This window comes from Cervus elaphus, chromosome 15, assembly GCF_910594005.1.
Source record: "Cervus elaphus chromosome 15, mCerEla1.1, whole genome shotgun sequence".
NCBI classification, from domain to species: domain Eukaryota; kingdom Metazoa; phylum Chordata; class Mammalia; order Artiodactyla; family Cervidae; genus Cervus; species Cervus elaphus.
The window spans coordinates 85,955,958-85,976,321 of record NC_057829.1 but is presented as its reverse complement, the minus strand read 5'-3'; the positions used below and the strand labels follow the sequence as shown (position 1 = coordinate 85,976,321).

The 20,364-nt window shown below is 49.2% G+C and overlaps 1 non-coding gene across 1 annotated transcript; it reads right to left on the bottom strand.

Annotated features, from left to right (window-relative positions):
• Positions 1 to 2,142: 2,142 nt before the first annotated feature.
• Positions 2,143 to 2,300, bottom strand: LOC122709647. The gene has a single exon (XR_006345634.1). It is a non-coding gene; the product is annotated as a U1 spliceosomal RNA (small nuclear RNA).
• Positions 2,301 to 20,364: the final 18,064 nt, after the last annotated feature.

Sequence of the window (20,364 nt, the reverse complement as noted above, 5' to 3'; positions counted from 1 at the left end):
CTCAGCATGCCAGCCTTCCTCCTCTCAGGGTCCCTCTTCAGCCACACCAGCTGTGGCACCTGGCACAGGCCCCCATTTCCCCACAGGCCTTTCATTGAAGAGTTTCATGCTGGCCATTCCAGGAACAGGAGTGACAAGTCCAACTCCCAAACGCGAGTTCCAGAACTGTTCTGAGTCCTTGGGGTCACTGCCCTGGTCTGAGCTTCCTATACCCACCCTCACCCCACCCCCTTCTGACATAGCTGCCAAAATCCCCAAAAGCTCAATGCCCTCTGAGTCCTGATGGGAGCTTGTAAGCTCAGCATACTTAGCACCTGTCTTCCCCTAATCTTGCCCCAGGAAGGGACCCAGCAGTGCCATTGGATGGACTGTCAGTGCCCAGGCTGTTGCTCTGTTGAGTTGGTAGGTAATTTGCTTCTCCAAGACCACAGATTAAGAGATGCTCCATTCATGGGACTTCTTGTCCCACACAGGGACCTTTCCTCATAGGTGCTGCAACTCTGCTTCCTTTAGAAAGAGTCCTCAAGTAGCCAACCCTGATGATCTTAAAATGTAACCTGCATGATGCAGGGTCCAAAGTAATTTAGAATGTGTTTCTGGCAGGATATTTCATGGTGTAACACAGGAAATGTCCAGGCACCAGCAGGGGAATTATTTTCAGGTAGGACTCCCAGCAGGAAGTGACCCCTCCCTCCCAAAAGAGTTTCGTGGCTGAACAGCCTAGGATTTAGAGTCAGACCAACCCAGAGCACATCCTGCCTCCATCCTTTTGAGCTCTGCTGCTTCTGGCAAGTTGCAAACCTTCTCTGAGCCTCAGTTTCCTCATTCATAAAACCAAGCCATAAACTTATCTAGGCAATAGAGTTGTTATAAAGAAAAAAGCACATAGAATGCTTACCAGGGCAGTTTGCCCACAGGGCTTGGTGCTGGCCCACTCCCAAAGCCTCCCACCAGAATCCCAGAGCCAGAATGGTTGCAAGCAAAAGCTGAAAGAGCTGTGTGCATGAAATTGCATCAGTCATGGAGCTCGACAGCAAGCAGCTGAAGCTAATTCTGCTTATTAAGGCAAAACAAATGCATTGAAGGGTGTGAGCAGCTCACAGGATCCTTGTATGGATCAGACTAGTTTTGGAGGCCGTGCAGCCAGGAAAAATGTTCAGAATCACTCGGCAGGGCTGCCCCTGGGGAGACATCTGAGACCTCTATGGGAACTGACACCTCTGCGGGTGCTGGTGGTCCCAGAGTGAATGAGCTGGCCATTGCTGCTTGAGCCCAACCCTGGAAGCCTCTAGAACATGTGGGTATCTCTGGTGCCCCCAATCTCCCCAGCATGGTGTCCACACAGTCTCAGACTCTTTCTGTCACTGGCTCCCATGGGTGCCTAATGGACAGAACGCTTATCAAATGCCTGCAAAGGAGGCTGGGAAGGCAGGTCTCTGGCATTTCAGCATCTATAATGGAACAGACTTCCTCCTTCCTCCAAGCTACATGAAGTGGGGCAGGGCATACGAAGATGCTGAATGGCCAAAAAGAATCTTATATATATATATGAGTGCAAGTGTGCTAAGTCATTTTAGTCTTGTCTGACTCTTTGTGACCCCATGAATTGTAGCCTGCCAGGCTCTTCTGTCCATGGGGTTCTTCAGGCAAGAACCCACTGGAGTGGGTTGCCGTGTCCTCATTCAGGGGATTTTCCCAACCCAGGGATTTAACCCATGCCTCTTATGTCTCCTGCATTGGCATGCAGTTGTTTTTTTTTTTACCACAGGCATCACCTGGGAAGCCTATACACACACATACACACACACACACACACACACACATGCATGTATATATGTAAGTTCTAATCCTAGTTATCTGTAAGTGTGACTTTATCTGAAAATGGGGTCTTGGCAATGAAGGGATAAGGTCTTTACATGTAATTTAGTTGCAAGATGAAAACACACTGCAATATGTGTGTGCATACTAAGTCACTTCAGTCATGTCTGAGTCTTTGCAACCCCATGGGCTGTACCCACCAGGCTCCTCTGTCCATAAGATTTCCCAGGCAAGAATACTGGAGTGGGTTACCATTTCCTTCTCCAGGGGATCTTCCCTCACCCAGGGATTGAATCTGCATCTCTTTTTTTTTTTTTTTTTAACCAGGGGAAAGCGCGAACGCAGTCCCCCACTACCACAAATTATGCAGTCGAGTTTCCCACATTTGGGGAAATCGCAGGGGTCAGCACATCCGGAGTGCAATAGATAAGCCTCGCCCTGGGAAAACCACCTTCGTGATCATGGTATCTCCCCTGCCAGAACCTGCATCTCTTATGTCTCCTGCATTGGCAGGCAGGTTCTTTACCTCTAGTGCCACCTGGGAAACCCCCATTCTTCAAGAAGACGGGCTTTTAATCCAATATGACTGAAGTTCCTTGGCTTGCAGCTGCATCATTGTAATCTCTGCCTCTGTCTTCAGGTGACAGTCTTCGCTCTGCATGACTGGGCCTTCACATGGTATTCTCCTCCCGTCTTTGCCTGTCTCTGCATCTCTTCTCCTTATAAGGACTCCAGTCATATTGGATTAACAGCCCATCTTACAGCAGTGTGTTCTCACCTTAACTTGCAACTAAATTACATGTAAAGACCTTATCCCTTCATTGCAAAAACCCCATTTTCAAATAAAGTCACATTTATAGACACCAGGGATTAGGACTCCAACTTGTCATTTTGCAAGTAAAAGTGTTAGTTGCTCAGTCATGTCCGACGCTTTGGGACCCCATGGACTGTAGCCCGCCAGACTCCTCTGTCCATGGGATTCTCCAGGCGAGAATACTGGAGTGGGTTGCCATTTCCTTCTCCAGGGGACCTTCCTGACCCAGGCATTGAACCTGGGTCTCCTGCATTGCAGGCAGATTCTTCACCATTTGAGCCACTGGGGAAACCCCTTATCATTTTGGGGGACTAGCACTCTATTTGACTTTCTCCATATCTTCCCTGTGCTTCCTGGGACCACCTCCAAAATACACCACCTGCATCCAAATCCTTCTCTCTGGGTTGTCTTTGGGAGCTTAAACCAAGATGGAGGGTAAAGATCTGAAAAGAAATGAGAAAGGGGTTCCAAGCCCATGGAAGGAGAGAGGTAAGAATAAATGATCTATTGGCTCCAAGATCAAGAAATGAGGTCAAGTTCAAGGAGACCTCAGGGAGACTGTGGGGGGTGGGTAGCAAGCAGAAAGTAGCCCTCTTTGTTAGAATTCGGCAGATGCTCTGGCTGGACCTGGGCCCCATCTGGGGAGGTGGGGGAGAGAGAGGCTGAAGGTGGAGCCAGACTTGAGCTTGAGGACCTGGACCAGGGAGCCAGGCCCCTCAGGCTGGGTCCTCTAGTCCAGCCAACTCTGGCTCTGACTGGGGAAACCCAGAGATGGGCAGTAACTCGCCTTGGTCCCTGGCAGAGGCTAGAAGGTCCATCTCTGACCCTTCTGTTTTGGCCTCCTTCCATGGCAGGGTTGGTGGCTGGTAGGATGCAGTCAGACAGACGTGTCTGGGCTCTGCTGACCCAGTCCATCTCTGCTGGGACCAGGGTGGAGGAGGGCAGACACCACGGCCACGCACTGATGAGCGCCCTGCTCCTGGACCAGCCCCTGACTCTGTTTTCCGTTGTGTGGGCGGTTTGGGCAGCGACTCTAGGGTTCTGCCTTCCCTTGATTCCCATGCATTTTCATTCGTCTTATTAATAAATTATGGCCACACCCTTCCTGCCCACAAAGTTGACTAATTATATTCATAGCTCTTAGAAACGTCTGCCCCAAACGTCCACCCTCCAGCTCCGCCAGGGCCCCTGCTTGGTCAGCAGTGTGCCTTTTCCCAGCACTGTTATTTCAGCCTGGGCCCCACGGCATCCATGGGCAGACAAGATTACTTGGTGACAGGCAGTGGACACCATCCAGACAGGCCTGATTTTGTCAGGAAACACCTTAGCATCACTGTTTGAAAAGAAAATGCATTTCAACTGGGAGCAGCAGGAAGAGACTGGTGCAGTTTAATGTGGTTATACATTTTTCAGCTCCTTTAAAATATTTTTAACTCTCCGTGTAGAATGGAATTATCTGAAACTTGTTTTCTAACTCAAGGGACAGCATTTGGAATCATTTTGCTTGGACCAAAAGAGATACTTGTGTAAAATTTTCAGGGTACAGTGTCCCAGCAGAGTCCCAGCTGGAATCATTCCCATGTGAGTAGGGCATGAGAGCCAGCATATCAGTTTTTTCTTGCTGCAGTAACAAGTTACTACAAACTCCAAGACTTAACACAAATTTATCGTACAATTCTAGAAGACAGAAGTCCAATATTAGTCTCACGGGACTAATGTCAAGTTGTGGGCACAGCTGCTTCCTGCTGGAGGCTCTAGGGGAGAGTCCTTTTCCTCACCTGTTTCAGTTTTGCAAGTTTCTCTGCCTTTTTCTCTGATGGTGACTCTCCTCTATTTCGTATTTATTATTATTTTTTTCTGCATCACAGGATATGTGGGATCTTCCCTGACCAGGGATCAAACCAATGTCCCCTGCGTTATAAACACAGTCTTGACCACTAGGAAGTCCCTTCTCCTTCTGTTTTCAAAACCCATCACTCTGATCTCTGCTCTCGTCATTGTTTCTCTGACCCTGACATTCCTACCTCTCACTTATATGGAACTTTGTGATTTCAGTGAGACCATTGGATAATCCAGAACAGTCTCCCATCTCCCTATTAACTAATTGCATCTTAAAGTCCCTTTTACCATATGAAGTGACATATTCACCATTCTGGGGACTAGGATTGAACAATCTTTTCTCACCCTTAATATTTATTTATTTGGCTACACCGGATCTTAGTTGCAGCATGTGGGATCTAGTTCCCTGACCAAGGATCAAACCTGAGCTCTCTGCATTGGGAGTGTGGAGTGTTAGCCACTGGACCACTGGGTAAGTCCCAAGAACAATCTTGGGGCTGTTATTTATCCCACCATAGTTAGAAAAATGTTTCCATGACCTGGCCACTGCAATCCTGCTGATATCCTGTGAAGCAGAAGGAAAGCGGGCTGGGGGCCCAGAGGTGAAGTCACTTGCCCAGGACTGAGAAGTGAGTGCCAGAGCTGAGAGTGGAACCAGGGTCTCCCCGATACCAACGCCAACACTGTTCCTGCCAGCTCCCGTGAGCCCCCCATCAACAGGCTGTCTGTGTGGAGACCGGGTGTGTGGATTCTGGCTGCAAATGAAACCCATGATGTGTACTTGGCTCCACCGTGCACCTGAGATCACATGGCCAGTTTCTTAACCTCCCTGGCCCTCAGTCTTCTGGGAGAAAATAATGGTTTTTCTATAAAGCACATAGTAAGTGTTGGCTGTATGGTAGCTGGGCTTCCCAAGTCGTGCTGGTGGTAAATAACCCGCCTGCCAGTGCGGGAGGCATAAGAGATGTGGGTTCTATCCCTAGGTTGAGATGATCCCCTGAAGGAGGGCATGGAAACCCACTCCAGTATTCTTGGCTGGAGAGTTCTGCAGACAGTGGAGCCTGGCAGGCTACAGTCCATAGGGTCACAAAGAGTCAGACATGACTGAAGTGACTTAGCGGGCACGTACGCATGTGGTAGCTATTACTATTATTAATAACAGTAGGGTGGAACCCCAGATCTCGGAGCCTCTGAGGACATGCACCAAGGTGCCAGGATGCCTCTGGGTCCTGCTCATGCTCCTTCTTCTCCCTGTTCCTCTCTTTTAGCCAAACCCTACTCATCATTCTAAGCCCAGCTTAGATACCACCACCTCCAGGAAGCCCTCTTTGACTGTGCCAGGCAGAGTTGGCTGCTTCTTCCCCATGTGGACACCATGGTTGTCTCTCAGGAGGGGTGAATCTTGATAAAGAGATGGAAGTTGCCCAGCGTTACCCTCTGCAGACATGGGTTGGAATTCCAGGCCCATCGCTAACCCCAAGATATGTATTCAGGCTATTCTGAACCCGATTCCTTACTTGTGACATGGGGTGGAGGATGACAAGCTTACTTCCCAAGGTGCTATGGGGCCTGAGTGAGACCGTTCAAGCGAAGCCTTTCCCCTAGCCTTGCACGTGTGAAGTTCTCAGTAATTGGTGGCTGCATACAAATAAAGCATGGAAATCTCACAGTTACCTTGAGACAGAGGGACCCAGGGTGCAAATTCTCCCTGCTTTTGGCTGGAATCACATCAGAGTGAGGGCTTAGCTCCTGAAGGTTGGACTCTTGTTATGACCATCTTTGATTAACAAAAATGGAACGTCAGATCAATTGCTACGAAGCACGTGGGCTGATTAAAGCAACGGAGTGGGCTGTGGGAGCTCAAGGTATTCCCGGGGCCCTTGGCGCCGTTGGGAGGCAGTGACTCAGGTCCTGCCTCCAGTGGCTTTTGTGTTTACTGGGGCTGCGTTTAAACCCTAGTGGCGGGGGCTTCCCTGGCAGTCCAGTGATTAAGACTCTGCGCTTCCACTGCAGGGAGCATGGGCTCAGTCCCTGGTCAGGGAAGCAAGATCCCATGTGCCGCTCAGAACGGCCAAAAAAGAAAAAAGAAAAACAAACTGACGAGTGAACATGGGTGGTGATGGGCTTCCGAGACCCCAGGATCCTGGTTGCGATGCTGTGTGCCCCAGCCCCAGTCTGTGGAGGTGGAGGCCCCTTGCAGGATGGAGTGATGGGTTGGGGTGAGGGGGGAAACTGCAAGGTAACAAGGTGGGGGGCCCAGTCCTGCACGGGGGGTGAATGGGCCTCAGTTCCCCGGCCCTGGTGCCTGTCATTCCAGGACCCTGTGCTGACCGCTTCTTTGCCCTCATTGTCTGGGCAGCTGGCCCATAAGCCAAGTGTTGGCCTGAGGTGTCCTGGGGCCATAAACGCCTTGTAAATGTTGCTGGGAACAAGATACTTTATGTTGGTGGTGACTCCAACCCAGGTCATTAAGTCTGTCCTGACCTGGGGCTGGGGCTTGTGGTGGCCCGACTTGCAGGTTCTATGTGAGCCCCCTAATTAGGACCCCTCTGTCACCACCCCCGCCGATCCTGCTGGGCTCCTCCCAGAGTCCTGGCAGGACTTTCGGGCTCCCAGGGCTGGGGTCCAAGGGCTGGGATTTACATTGTTTTATACCTTTATACCCCTTTCCCTTGCCCTTGGTTTAATGCTTGCCTGTCTCAAAATTGTTACTCCTTTGGAACAAGGACCTGTAATTCCATTTTGCACTGAGCCCTGCAAATTATGTAGCTGCTCCTGCTAAGAGAATGCTTTGTGGACTGCAGGGTACTCTTCAGACGAAAGGCCAGGCTGGCTGGAGGGCAGTCAGGGAGGAACGCGGTGGTCTGACCAGCACTGCCAGAGTGTGCATGGGGGCTGCAGGCAGTGTAGGGCTCTGGGGGCCACGGTAAGAGCTTTGGCTCCCCTCTTAATGAAATAGGAAAGCACAGGAAGGTTTGAACAGAGAAGTGACATTATCCAACCTAAAGTACACCATGGTCAACTTGGCTGCTATGCTGGGAGGAGACTCCAAGGGTAGAACCAGGGAGGCCACTCAGGAGGCTGGTGAGGAAACAGGGTAAAGATGCCGGAGACTCAGGTGAGGTTGGGAGCAGTGGTGGTGGGGGGAAGGGATGAGATTCCAGATATGTTCCTAGGACTGAAACAGCAGGACTTGTGATGGAGTAGATGTCATCTGAGTGGTCCACAGAGAGCCACCGACAATTCCTTCCCTTCTGTCCCCTGTGCCACTGGGCCATTACTTCCCACCCCTTCCCCCATCCTTGAATTAGGGCTGGTTTTGTTGCAGCTTTGATCAGTAGTTTGGGGGGAAACGATGCTGTGTCTGTTCCTGGCCTCATCTTGAAGAGGCCCGCCAGCTTCTGCTTTTGCTCTCTGGGAACCCAGTTGCTGTGCTGTAAGGAGGCTGAGAAAGAACTCTGGAGGAGAAGCCTGTGGACTGCTGGGCCAACAAATTCCAGACCAGTGAGAAGGACCTTCTTGCACGTTCCAGCCCCAGTTGCATTCTTAGATGATTGTAGCCATGGGAGGGACTCCAGCCAACATCACATGGGGCAGAAGAACCGCTCAGATGAGCCCTGTCCAAGCTCCAGAACAAAAGAATTATGAGAAACAAGACACGGTTCCTTTGGCCCACTCAGTTTGGGGCTGTTTGTTATGCAGCAGTCTCTAAATGACAGAGATATCTATTAGACATCCAAGAGGAAATGTGGTGAGTAGGCAGCTGGGTACATGAGCCTGAAGTTCAGGAAAGATATTCAGGCTGGGAAGTGTCATTTCAGGAACTTTTGATACACAGATGACATTAAAGTCCTGAAGAGGGATAAGATTAACAAGATTGAGGGTGGAGGGAGAAGAGAAGAGGATGAAGGACTAAGTCCTCAGGTACATGGAGCTTTACGTGATCAGGGAGATGGGGAAGAGCCAGCCAAGGGGAGCAATGGGGAGGCCGCTGGACATGCATGTGCTGGCCAGCTCCGGGCACCCAGCCCTTGCATCTAACCTCTTACTTTTTTGTTGGTGATGGTCTTTCTAACATGACTCCCCTTCCTCCTGTCTCCTGTGAACATAAACTCATTCAGCTGAGAGTTCTAACTGTCCTGGGATCCATCTATTCCTGTCTTCTCCGACCTGAGGACCTTGTCATCATCCTCATTCATCCTAGGGCATGCTGAGGATTCTGTATCCTGAACCCACGGTACAGTTCTTGGTCCTCTGTAGGCCCCACCATTACGGGGAGGAGTCAGGTACCTCCAGGGAGCTGGTCAGCTTAGTTGTCCCGTCTCTGGGCATGCTGGACCTCCCAGCTCCCCAGCAGGGAGACTTATAGCTGCCAGGCCCCCAAGTTAGGTAGAAAGCAGCTTCCCTTGTCTAAATATACCCTCTTGCCACAGACTGAGCTGCACAGGGCTGGGCATGGGGTATGCTGGTGACAGAACCCAGCATTTTGACTGAATGTACATGGAAGGGAGAAGGCAATAGCATCCCACTCCAGTACTCTTGCCTGGAAAATCCCATGGACGGAGGAGCCTGGTAGGCTACAGTCCATGGGGTCACTAAGAATCGGACATGACTGAGCGACTTCACTTTCACTTTTCACTTTCATGCATTGGAGAAGGAAATGGCAACCCACTCCAGTGTTCTTGCCTGGGGAATCCCAGGGATGGGGGGCCTGGTGGGCTGCCGTCTATGGGGTCGCACAGAGTCGGACACGACTGAAGTGACTTAGCAGCAGCAGCAGTACATGGAAGCAGGTGATGATCAAACCATTACAGTATCGTGGGGAGCATGGTCTTGACAGGGAAGAGCCTGAGAGAAGGTGCTGGGGTCCGAGAGAGAAGGGAAGAGTGGGGATGAGGTGGGCAGAGATGAAGCTGCTGGGCTGGGGCTCAGGCAGAGTGGACATTCAGGCCTCATTAACCCCAAGTCCTCATGGTGTTGCAACAGGCGAGACACACATGGCTCAGATTACGCCCATGAAAACATCGTTATTACGTTTAGTGTTTGCAGGGAGTGTTAGTTCATTTTGCAATGAACAATGAGTTTTTATTCTAAATGGTTTAAATAAAAAGCCCGGCACTTAAAGGGTAAGTTTCATTTACTTGAATAATTCTAGGATGTGCTTAGCTTGCTCCATGTTCTGATGAAGTGACTTTATTTCATAACCAGCTGTGTGCATGAAGCACACTGCGTTGTCAAAGGCCCTGCTCTGGGGGTTGTGCCTGCGAGACCGAGTTTGTTGTACACCTGTGCGATCGCTCTTCCTTCCTCCCTTCCATCCATCTTTCCTTCCATCGTTTGTTGTCCTTCCGTCCCACCCTCCCTTCCATCCATCTTTCCTTCCATCGTTTGTTGTCCTTCCGTCCCACCCTCCCTTCCATCCATCATTCCCTTCCTTCTGCTGTGGATTCACAGGCACTTCCCCAGCATGTGTGCCCTGAGAGGTACACAAGCCCCGTCCCAAGGCCCTCACTGCTCAGACTGTCATCCTCAGAAAGCGAATAACGGCAGGGAAGGTAAGCCAATGCCACCCCTTGACAGTGCCCCCTTCCACAAGGTTCTGGCATTTTGCTGCTGCTGCTCCTTCGGTGGGGTGGGGTCCTTTGTCCACCCCTCCCTGTCCAAGTGTCCTTGGCGATCCCTGGAATAGAGGATTCTCATTCCTAGTCTCTCCGATTATCAGGGCTGACATCGAATTACCGAGAAAGTACACTCAGCCGTGTTCAGACAGCAGCGGAGACGGGCGGTCACCAGGGCGTTGGCTGGGCTGTCTTCCTGGGACTCTGTGGCTTCAGGGATGTCCAGGGCCCACCCTCAGTGTGTGCGGGGCTCTTAGAGGACTGTGCTGAGAATCGGCAGGGGCAGAGCCTGGAATACCCGGCCCCCAGTCCAGAGACCACTGTCCTGATCTTGGAAGTGAGCTCACCTTCTGGCCTCTGGCTTCTCACCTGAGTTGGCCAGAGGCTGGAGGAGTGGGTGGCAGGGTCAGAGGGCACAAGCCTCAGAGGCAGGTAGAGAAAGCAGGTGCTCTGGGCTGAAGCAGGGGCCGGGGGTCTGAGCCACGGTTGTTGAGGAAAGCCTGGAGGTGCTGGTCTGGGACTGGTGCACAGCAGGAGGACGGGAGGGGGTGCTAGGCAGGTCCTGACTTTGAGTAAGATCCACACTTCCTCTGTCCCTCTCTAGACGCCACTCTTGTGGTGGAGAAGGACCCCCAGCACTGTCCTTGCACACGCGTGTAGTACCGACGTGCCCCAGAACCAGCTGAGGTCTTGGCTCACTTTGCGGGTGGCCTGTGCCAGGCTGCGCTTGGTTTTATTTTCTTTATTATTTCCCCTTCCCCTTTCCTTCTCACTCCTGTTTCCCTCCTCCCAATAGTACCCACTTCAGTGTGTTTAATTTACATCCTCCCAGTCTACTTTCAGTACATTATCTATTTATTTAAACACAAATGGCTCCTTGAAATAGAGTGCCATTTTGCATGTGTTTTAAAATCTCCATAAATAGCATTGGCCCGTAAATCTCATTGTCTTGCTTACTTTTTTTTTTGCCAGACATTAAGTTTTTGAGATCGGTCCTTGTTGCCATATGTAAGTCTGGCTCAGTACATTGGATGGCTGTGTGAAATTTGCATTACGTGAGTATACTCATGCTATATAGGCTGAATGTTTGTGACCCCCCTGGCTGCCCACCACCCCACCTCCCCCGCAAAAAAAAAGTGAAGTCGCTCAGTCGTGTCTGACTCTTTGTGACACCGTGGGCTGTAGCCTACAAGGCTCCTCCATCCGTGGGATTTTCCAGGCAAGAATACTGGAGTGGGTTGCCATTTCCTTCTCCAGGGGGTCTTCCCGACCCAGGGATTGAACCTGGGTCTCCCGCATTGTAGGCAGATGCTTTACCGTCTGAGTCACCGGGGAAGTCCACATAGGCTGAATGTTTGTGACCCCCCTGGCTGCCCCCTCAACTCACATGTTAAAATTGTACCACCCACAGTGATGGTATTTGGGAGGCGGTTCTTTGCTGGGGGGGGTGACTTGGTCATGAGGGTGGAACCTCATGAATGGGATTAGTGCCCTTGCAAAAGGGACCCCAGAGAGCTCCCTCATGCCTCCTGCCATGTGCAGTCACACCCAGGAAACAGCAGGAGGCGGGCTCAGAATTGACGCTGAATGTGCTGGCACCTCGGTCTCAGACGCCCATCCTCCGGGATGGGGAGAGATTCAAGTCTGTTGTGCAGGAGCTGCTCAGTCTTTAGTGCCCAGTTCCAGCAGCCTGGGACAGCCCACACCCCTGCACCCCTTTCCATTCTGGGCGACAGGCCTTACCCCTCCCTGTGCCGGGAACAATGCCATGCCCATCGCCCTTCTCCATATCTCCCGGGGGCCCTGCGGGCGTGGCTCTGGGACACATGCTCAGGAGCCCCATGCCTGGCCCCCTGTCCCAGGCTGATGTCCAGAGCAGGTACCCGCTGCCTGGCCGTCTGCAATCCTGCAGCAGCAGCCTGGCCTGCCAGCCAGCGGGACCCCTGTTCCGCACGCTCACAGCTGCCGGTGCTCTCATTGACCTTCCGTTTTCCGAGACTCGGATGGCTGGAGGCGGTGTCTCCTTGTTCCCACATCTCTGGCTGAGGCCTCCTCGCTTCCTCGTCAGATGCCGTCTCCCCGCTGTTAACCGTCTGTTTATAGGTTTGCTCATTTTCCTGAGGGACTGACTCTCACTCACTGATTTGTAGGAGTTACTTGTATGATTTGCATAATGATTTTTATAAATTTCAGACAGACTTTGAAGAAAAAGTTCTCCCAGTCTGTCACTCATCTGTTCAGTTTGTCTGTGTGTGTGTGTGTGTTTTATATTCTTTATTGAGCAGAAATCTTTAATTTTGATGGAGGTGGATCTGTCATTTCTCATCACATACTTGGTTCTTTTGGCATCTTGTTTAAGAAACTCTTTCCAGCTTCGATACCATTAGGCTTTTTCTCTTTTTTAAAAAATTAACTTTAGAATTTAACGGTCATATTTCAGTCCTTAAACTATTTGGAATGCCTGTGTGCTCAGTCACTCAGTCGTGTCTGACTCTTTGCGACCCTATGAACTGTGGCCAGGCTCCTCTGTCTGTGGAATTTTCCAGGCAAGAATACTGGAGTGGGGTGCCACTTTCTTCTCCAGGGAATCCTCCCAGCCCAGGGACTGAACCCACATCTCTTCCATGTCCTGCCTTGGCAGGTGGATACCTTACCACTAGTGCTACCTCGGGAAAAAGCCCTTGGAATATGTATGTGTGTACATATTACATTACTGTGAATTATATTATCATGTGATATTACATTATATATAATATTTTCCATTTTTATATTCTTGTCTTTATGTATAATATGAAGACTTTCTAAATATCATTGATGGCTGCATCTAAAGAGCTTTAGTGAGAATCTGAACTATCTGTAGTTTTAGGTGAAGTAAATATCCAGGGCAAACACTTTTCTTACGCTTCCTTTGTTTGTCTCTTACTTCCTGGATGAGAATGTGTTGGCCCCACACCGCAGGTGTTCACCCTGGGTTGTTTATCTCTGCATTTTGAGACGCAGAATGCTCCAGGAGCTTATCTTTGCTTTGAAGCAGCCTGATTATTTGCGTCTGTGATTCAGTATAAGGATTTCAAGAATCTGCTTTTCATGTAGAACTTGCTTCTTTCAAACACTCTTCCATGCCAGAAAAGTTTGGATTGCATAAGGGCTTAATGTGCATTCAATGTTAAAAAGTATGGCAAATGGGAACTTCCCTGGCAGTCCAGTAGTTCAGACTCTGTGCTTCCAACGAAGTGGGCATGGGTTGAATCCCTGGTCTGGGAACTAAGATCTCACATGCTGTGCGTGGTTCAGCCAAAAAAAAAAAAAAATCACAAATGTATATTGAAATTGTACGACATACCAAGAATACCCAGACTCAGTTCAGTTCAGTTTCTCAGTCGTGTCTGACTTTTTGTGACCGCATGAATCGCAGCACGCCAGGCCTCCCTGTCCATCACCAACTTCCGGAGTCCACCCAAACTCATGTCCATTGAGTCGGTGATGCCATCCAGCCATTTCGTCCTCTGTTGTCCCCTTCTCCTCCTGCCCTCAATCTTTCCCAGCATCAGGGTCTTTTCAAATGAGTCAGCTCTTCGCATCAGGTGGCCAAAGTATTGGAGTTTCACCTTCAGCATCAGTCCTTCCAATGAATATTCAGGACTGATTTCCTTCAGAACTGACTGGTTGGATCTCCTTGCAGTCCAAGGGACTCTCAAGACTCTTCTCCAACACCACAGTTCAAAAGCATCAATTTTTTGGCCCCCAGCTTTCTTTATAGTCCAACTCTCACATCCATACATGACCACTGGAAAAACCATAGCCTTGACTAGACGGACCTTTGTTGGCAAAGTAATGTCTCTGCTTTTTGATATGCTGTCTAGATTGGTCATAACTTTTCTTCCAAGGAGTAAGTGTCTTTTAATTTCATGGCTGCAATCACCATCTGCAGTGATTTTGGAGCCCCCAAAATAAAGTCTCTCACTGTTTCCACTGTTTCCCCATGTATTTGCCATGAAGTGATGGGACCAGATTCCATGATCTTAGTTTTCTGAATGTTGAGCTTTTAGCCAACTTTTTCACTCTCCTCTTTCACTTTCATCAAGAGGCTCTTTAGTTCCTCCTCACTTTCTGCAATAAGGATGATATCATCTGCATATTTGAGGTTATTGCTATTTCTCCCAGCAATCTTGATTCCAGCTTGTGCTTCATCCAGCCCAGCATTTCTCATGAGGTACTCTGCATATAAATTAAATAAGCGGGGTGACAATATACAGCCTTGACGTACTCCTTTGCCTATTTGGAACCAGCCTGTTGTTCCATGTCCAGTTCTAAATGTTGCTTCCTGACCTGCATACAGGTTTCTCCATGACTGTTAATTAGGCAACGTGAAATTTAGGTGATAAATACAGCCAGTGAGTTAAGTATGGAAGGAATGTTGGACCCAGGATTCTCTATGTGGAGTATAGTCTGTATGTGGCAGGAGCCCAAATCTTCCTCACACGTCAGGTTAATATCTCCAGCATCATTTTCCTAAATAATTCATCCTTTCCTCTCTGCTGTTCACATCATTTGATATGATTCTGAAATCCCTATTCTGTTTCTTAGATTGTCTCATCTATTCCCTTGCCAGTATCATGTCTTTGATTTTTTTTAGACATTCATGTGTGTTTATTTTTCATATGAATTTTCAAGTCGACCTGTTAAAGTTCCCAGAGCTTTCCTAATTGGATTGTCTTTTAATTTTCAGATGAGCTTGAGGAGCGCTGACCTTGGTGACGTGAAGCTGTGTGACACATGATTGGGGCGCAACTTCCTAATTTCTCACCTTTTCTTTGGTGACTTTACTAGACTGGAAATTTTCTCCATAGAAATCTTGTGCAGTCTCCGCTAGGCTAATTCCTAGATGCTTTCTATTTTTCATTGCTGTGATAAATGCTAATGTATTTTTGGCTACATTTTCCCAGTTAGTTTTGGCTGGAACATAGAAACACGGTTGCTTTTTGTGCGATGATTGTGTATCTGGCAGCAGTACTGAACTCTCCCATTCCTTCTAACAGTCTGTCTGTTGTTTCTCTTGGGTTTTCACTTTCTTTTGTGGCTATTGATCTAGTCAACTTTTCTGTTTCCTCCTGAGCGGATTTTGGCACTTCATATTTTTTTTCCAGAAATATTTCCATTTAATCTGCTTTAAAGTATTGGCTTGTGGTTGTGAATAATATCCCTTAAGTATTTAATATCAATATGATATCTGTTATATCCGAGATATTCCCCATTTTCACTTTATCTTTTGCATATTTGTGTTTTGATCACATTCCTCATTTCCGTTTTGTCTCAATGATGTTTCATGTTTCAGTTCATCATCTCAGTTTTTACTTTTGGCTACACCATGTGGCTTGTGGGATCTAAGTTCCCCAACCAGTGATTGAACCCAGGCCCCTGAAGTGAAAGTGCAGAGTCCTCACTACTGAATCACCAGGGAATTCCCTGAATATTAAAAAACATTCTGCCCGTATCTATTTACTTAGGTCTTTCTTGTTACCTTGAACTGGCTGTTGCTCTTTTTCCAGTCCTTTGAGTTACTCTCATTTGTCTTCCCTTTTCCCTTGTTTTCTATTTGATCTATTGAAAGCTTTGACTTTTCCTCTAAGAATGATATTAGCCATGATCCATGCATTTTTCATCGTTCTATGTTCATTATTATTTCTATTTGTGGGTGTAACTTCAGCTAATCAGTATTCTATAATAATGATGGAAACAATAGTAGTGATCATTATTTCCTCTATCCTTGTCAATTTTATTTTAAAAATTCAAAAAAAAATTTCTCTGGCTGCATCAGGTCCTAATTGCAGCCGTCGGGCACTTATTTCAACTGTGGGCTCTTTCTTGCAGTGAGTGTGGGCCTAGTTGCCCGGTGGCATGTGGGATATCAGCTCCCATCCCGGGATCGAACCCTCATCCCCGCCTTGGAAGGTGGATTCCTAACCACTGGATCACCAGGTGTCAGGGAATGTTTAACGGGAGGATTCCTACGTGCTGTCTCTCATGAGTCCTTTGTCCCTCTTCAAGCGGAACAGCACGCTGCTCCCAGGGACTGAGGTCATTGTGTGAGGCAAGCATGAGTCTCCTTTAGTAAACATTCTCCTTAGGACAAAACAGCTTAGTCTCCTTCCCCTTTCTTGAGATAGAGATTGTCTTCTGACCTTGTGACTACTTTTAGCCCATGTTTCCTTGGTAACGTTTGCTGTACATTTGGTTTTCTGATCTCTATCATTCCCGAAAGAAGTTTCTTGTACTGCAGCCTATATATACTCATAGAAAAATCATTAAAGCACCTTTGCTCCATCAGAGCTTGGGTCCCCGGGTCTTTTTTTGTGTTTCTCTCTCTCTCTCTCCTTTTCTGGCTGACTCTCTGGAGCGTGGAGACCCGTCGTGCTCACTTTTCTGCCCGGGCTTCTAAGACCCCCTCGAGAGGGCGCCTGGTGCCTTCGTGAGCGATGCAAGTCCTGTGTCAAGGACTTTATTGGTCCTCTGCGTAAACCAAGGGACATCGGCCTCTTTCTCTCTTTCACTTTCTTATCGTCGACTCCGTACCTCCAGATTCCGGTCCATTAAGGGACCCCAACAACCAGGGAAATCCCCATCCTTGTTAATTTAAAAAAAAACAAACAGAAAAACCTTTTAATTTTACAAAAAACTTTTAGACATTTACAAAAATTGCCTTTAACTTTTAATTGTTTTAATTTGAAAATGACCTCCCAGAAGGCCTGAACAATCCGAACATAAGGAAGGCCAGGAGAGGAGGCATGAGGGGGCTATGTATCTCAAGAACCCCAAATCCTGAATCACCTCCTCCATTATCTGGTTTGTGGAGGATTTTCTGTCATTGGCGACAGAAAAGCTTCACAGCCTGGGCTTGGGGAGAGGCTGTATGAGCCTGGACGGTCAGGTGGGGCCAGGGCAGCCCAGCAGGTCAGGTTCAGGGTCAGGCAGGTGGAGCCTGCGGGGAGGGGGTAGGGTTCAGGCAGGGTAGGCCCCTGTGAGCAGGAGTCTGGAGGAGACAACGTCCAGAGTGAAACATCCAAGGAGGGCTTGAAAGTGAAAGTGAAAGTCGCTCAGTCGTGTCTGACTCTCTGCGACCCCAAGGACTATACAGTCATGGAATTCTCCAGGCAAGAATACTGGAGCAGGCAGCCTTTCCCTTCTCCAGGGGATCTTCCCAACCCAGGGATTGAACCCAGGTCTCCCACATTGCAGGCAGATTCTTTACCAGCTGAGCCGCAAGAGGAAGCCCAAGAATACTGGAGTGGGTAGCCTATCCCTTCTCCAAGGGATCTTCCTGACCCAGGAATCGAACCGGGGTCTCCTGCATTGCAGGCAGATTCCAACTGAGCTATCCGGGAAGCCCAAGGAGGGCTTAGGTATTGATAAGAATAGCAGGGGCTTCCCGAGTGGCTCGGTGGTAAAGAATCTGCCTGCCAATGCAGGAGACTTGGGTTTGATCCCGGATCCAGGAAGATCCCACATACCACGGAGCAACCAAGCCTGTGTGCCACAACTACTGAGCCTGTGTTCTAAAGCCTGGGAACCGCAGCTACTGAGCCCATGAGCCCTAGAGTCCCTGCTCTGCAACAAGAGAAGCCATCACAATGAGGAATCCTTGCACAGCAACTAGAGAGTAGCCCCCGATTCCCGCAACTAGAGAAAAAGCCCACATGGCAATGAAGAACAGGACAGCCAATAATAATAATAATAACAAGTAACAACAACAAGGATAGCAGCTAAAATCTCTTAGCGAGGCTAGTTTTGTGTGCCAAGCACTATCCTAACGACTTTACACCTGTTACCTCATTCGGTCTTCACTGAATAGCCCATGTTATGGGCACTGCTTTTATCCCCAGGTGCATAACCCAAGCCCAGAGCAGTGAAGAAAGTTGCCCAAGGTGATCAGCTGGCCAGGGAGGCAGAGCCAGTTGGCCCTGGGACCCTGCTCATAACCACTGTGCTGTCCTGCCTCCTCCGAAAGGGACCGAGCAGACTTGACACCTTTGGCAAAGCAGCGGCTCCCCTGCAGCCCCTGTGATGAGCTCAGGCCCCTGGTTGTCTATCCCCTTCCCTTTAGCAGAGGCCTTTACTTTGATTCCCAGCTGGACGGAGGAAGCTGGCTGTTTTCTACTTTTTTGGCCTTGAAAGAAGCAGGAACGATGCGCCTGGTTCTTTATATGCAGCATGCTGTTTAGAAATCTAACTCATATCAGAAAGCTTAACCCAGACTGGTTTCAGCAAAACATGGGCTTCTATTGGTGCCTGTAACCCAACTGTGTCAGGAGTGGTTTGATCCCAGGCTTGTATGATGTCACCAGGTCTTGGCTTGTCTCTCTTCCTCTATTGGCCCTGCTTCCTCTATGTTAGTATATTTTCAGGCAGATTCTTTCCTCATAGGCACAGAATGGGTCCCAAAGCTCCTGGGGCGACATCCTTCCTTATTCATGTCTACAGGGAAAGGTTGAGTCTAATTGCTTTCTTATGGAAGAAGGGACCTCGTTGTTTTTGATTGGCTTGGATACACATTCCTGAACCATTTATTGAGACCGGAGAAAATGGAATTTGCTGATTAGCTTGTAAAAATAAGCCCCACCCCTGGGTCAGAAAACCAGGGGGGCATCCTCTGTGGAGCACGGTCTGTCTCAGCCTGGCTCATTAACGTTCATACTAAAGACACGTTGTCTGCAGTGCTTTAGTTTACACATGTGTTTCCAGGGGGGTAGGAACTTTAGTTTTGAGTTGGTGCATTTGTTTTGTTCGCTTATAGCCCTGGTTTTTGCTTCTTCATTTAGCTGCAAAACTGTTTCGAAGCAGGATTTAGGGGGGAGTCCACCGCAGAGCAGAATGGATCAAGACAGAAAAGATATATATCAGGGCTCTGTGCTCTGGCATTTTCCTTCCTCTGTTCTAAGAGGGCCTCGGGCTACTGTGTCCTCCTGTGTTGGGGCCACTTGTCTGAAGGCCATGCCTGTCTCTGGCCTTTTGTCCAGCTCACTGATGGGACTAGAGTGGGCTTCTCCCAGAAGGAGGCTGAAGATGAGGGTGACGACTGTGAGAGCAGGGGCTGGGATGCAGAGTCCTCCCACCGAGGGGCCCTGTGCTGTGAGCCCTCCACCGCCCTTCCCACCTGCTCTGGGCCCCTGGGAGCGGACCCTTGGGGACTGCCCCAGTAGGTTGCTGGCTTCCAGTTGGTTTGGCCAGTGGGAAGCACCAGCAGGAACTGTGGGAGGGAGGAGAGAGATCTGGGGGGTTATTCCCAGCATCTCTCCCTTGGGGGTCTCTGAGGGTCTCAGCTCATGTTTGGCAGCCCCTTCCCAGTCTCTGTGCACAGGTTCTGGAAGCCACTCCCTCCCTTAATCGTTCAGTAGCTTTGGGTGTTACACAGGGCTCTCTACACTTGGCCCATGACTTTGCAAATGGTCTCGTTATTAACCTCATGCAAGTCACTTGATTTGATGGGCCGGTGGTCTCCTGCCAGACCCCTGACTGATAAAGGATGGCTCATGGTGTCCTGACAGTTGTGGGCACCGAGGCCCCATGCCGGCAGGATCCTGAGAGGTGGCAAGGCTTTGACAAAGATGCCCCCACCATCTCTGTCTCATTCAGTGTGGGGACAGGAAAGGTCCCTGCCTCTCTGAAATCAGGGGCCTGGGGGCCTCCCTGTCTCTTCAGCTCTGTAGCCCTCCCTGGGCCTTTGCAGAACCCTCAGGGAACAGAGATAAAGTTGTCCGAAAAAACATAGGACACCCACTTAAACTTGAATTTCAGAGAAAAAAATGAATAATATTTTAGGATAAGTATATCACAAGTATCACATGGGACAGACTTATGCTAATTTTTAGGTTATTTATCTGGACATCCTGTACTGTTATTTGCTAAATCTAGCAACCTAGTCTGAGAAAGTGAAAGTGCAAGTCACTCAGTCATGTCCAACTGTTTGTGACCCCATGGACTGTATAGTCCATGGAATTCTCCAGGCCAGAATACTGGAGTGGGTAGCCTTTTCCTCTCCAGGAGATCTTCCCAACCCAGGGATTGAACCCACGTCTCCCGAGTTGCAGGTGGATTCTTTACCAGCTGAGCCACAAGGGGAAGCCCAAGAATACTGGAGTGGGCAGCCTGTCCCTTCTCCAGTGGATCTTCCTGACCCAGGAATCGAACTGGGGTCTCCTGCATTGCAGGCGGGTTCTTTACCAACTGAGCTACCAGGGAAGCCCAGTCTGAGAAGGGGCCCTAATATAATGACAAAGT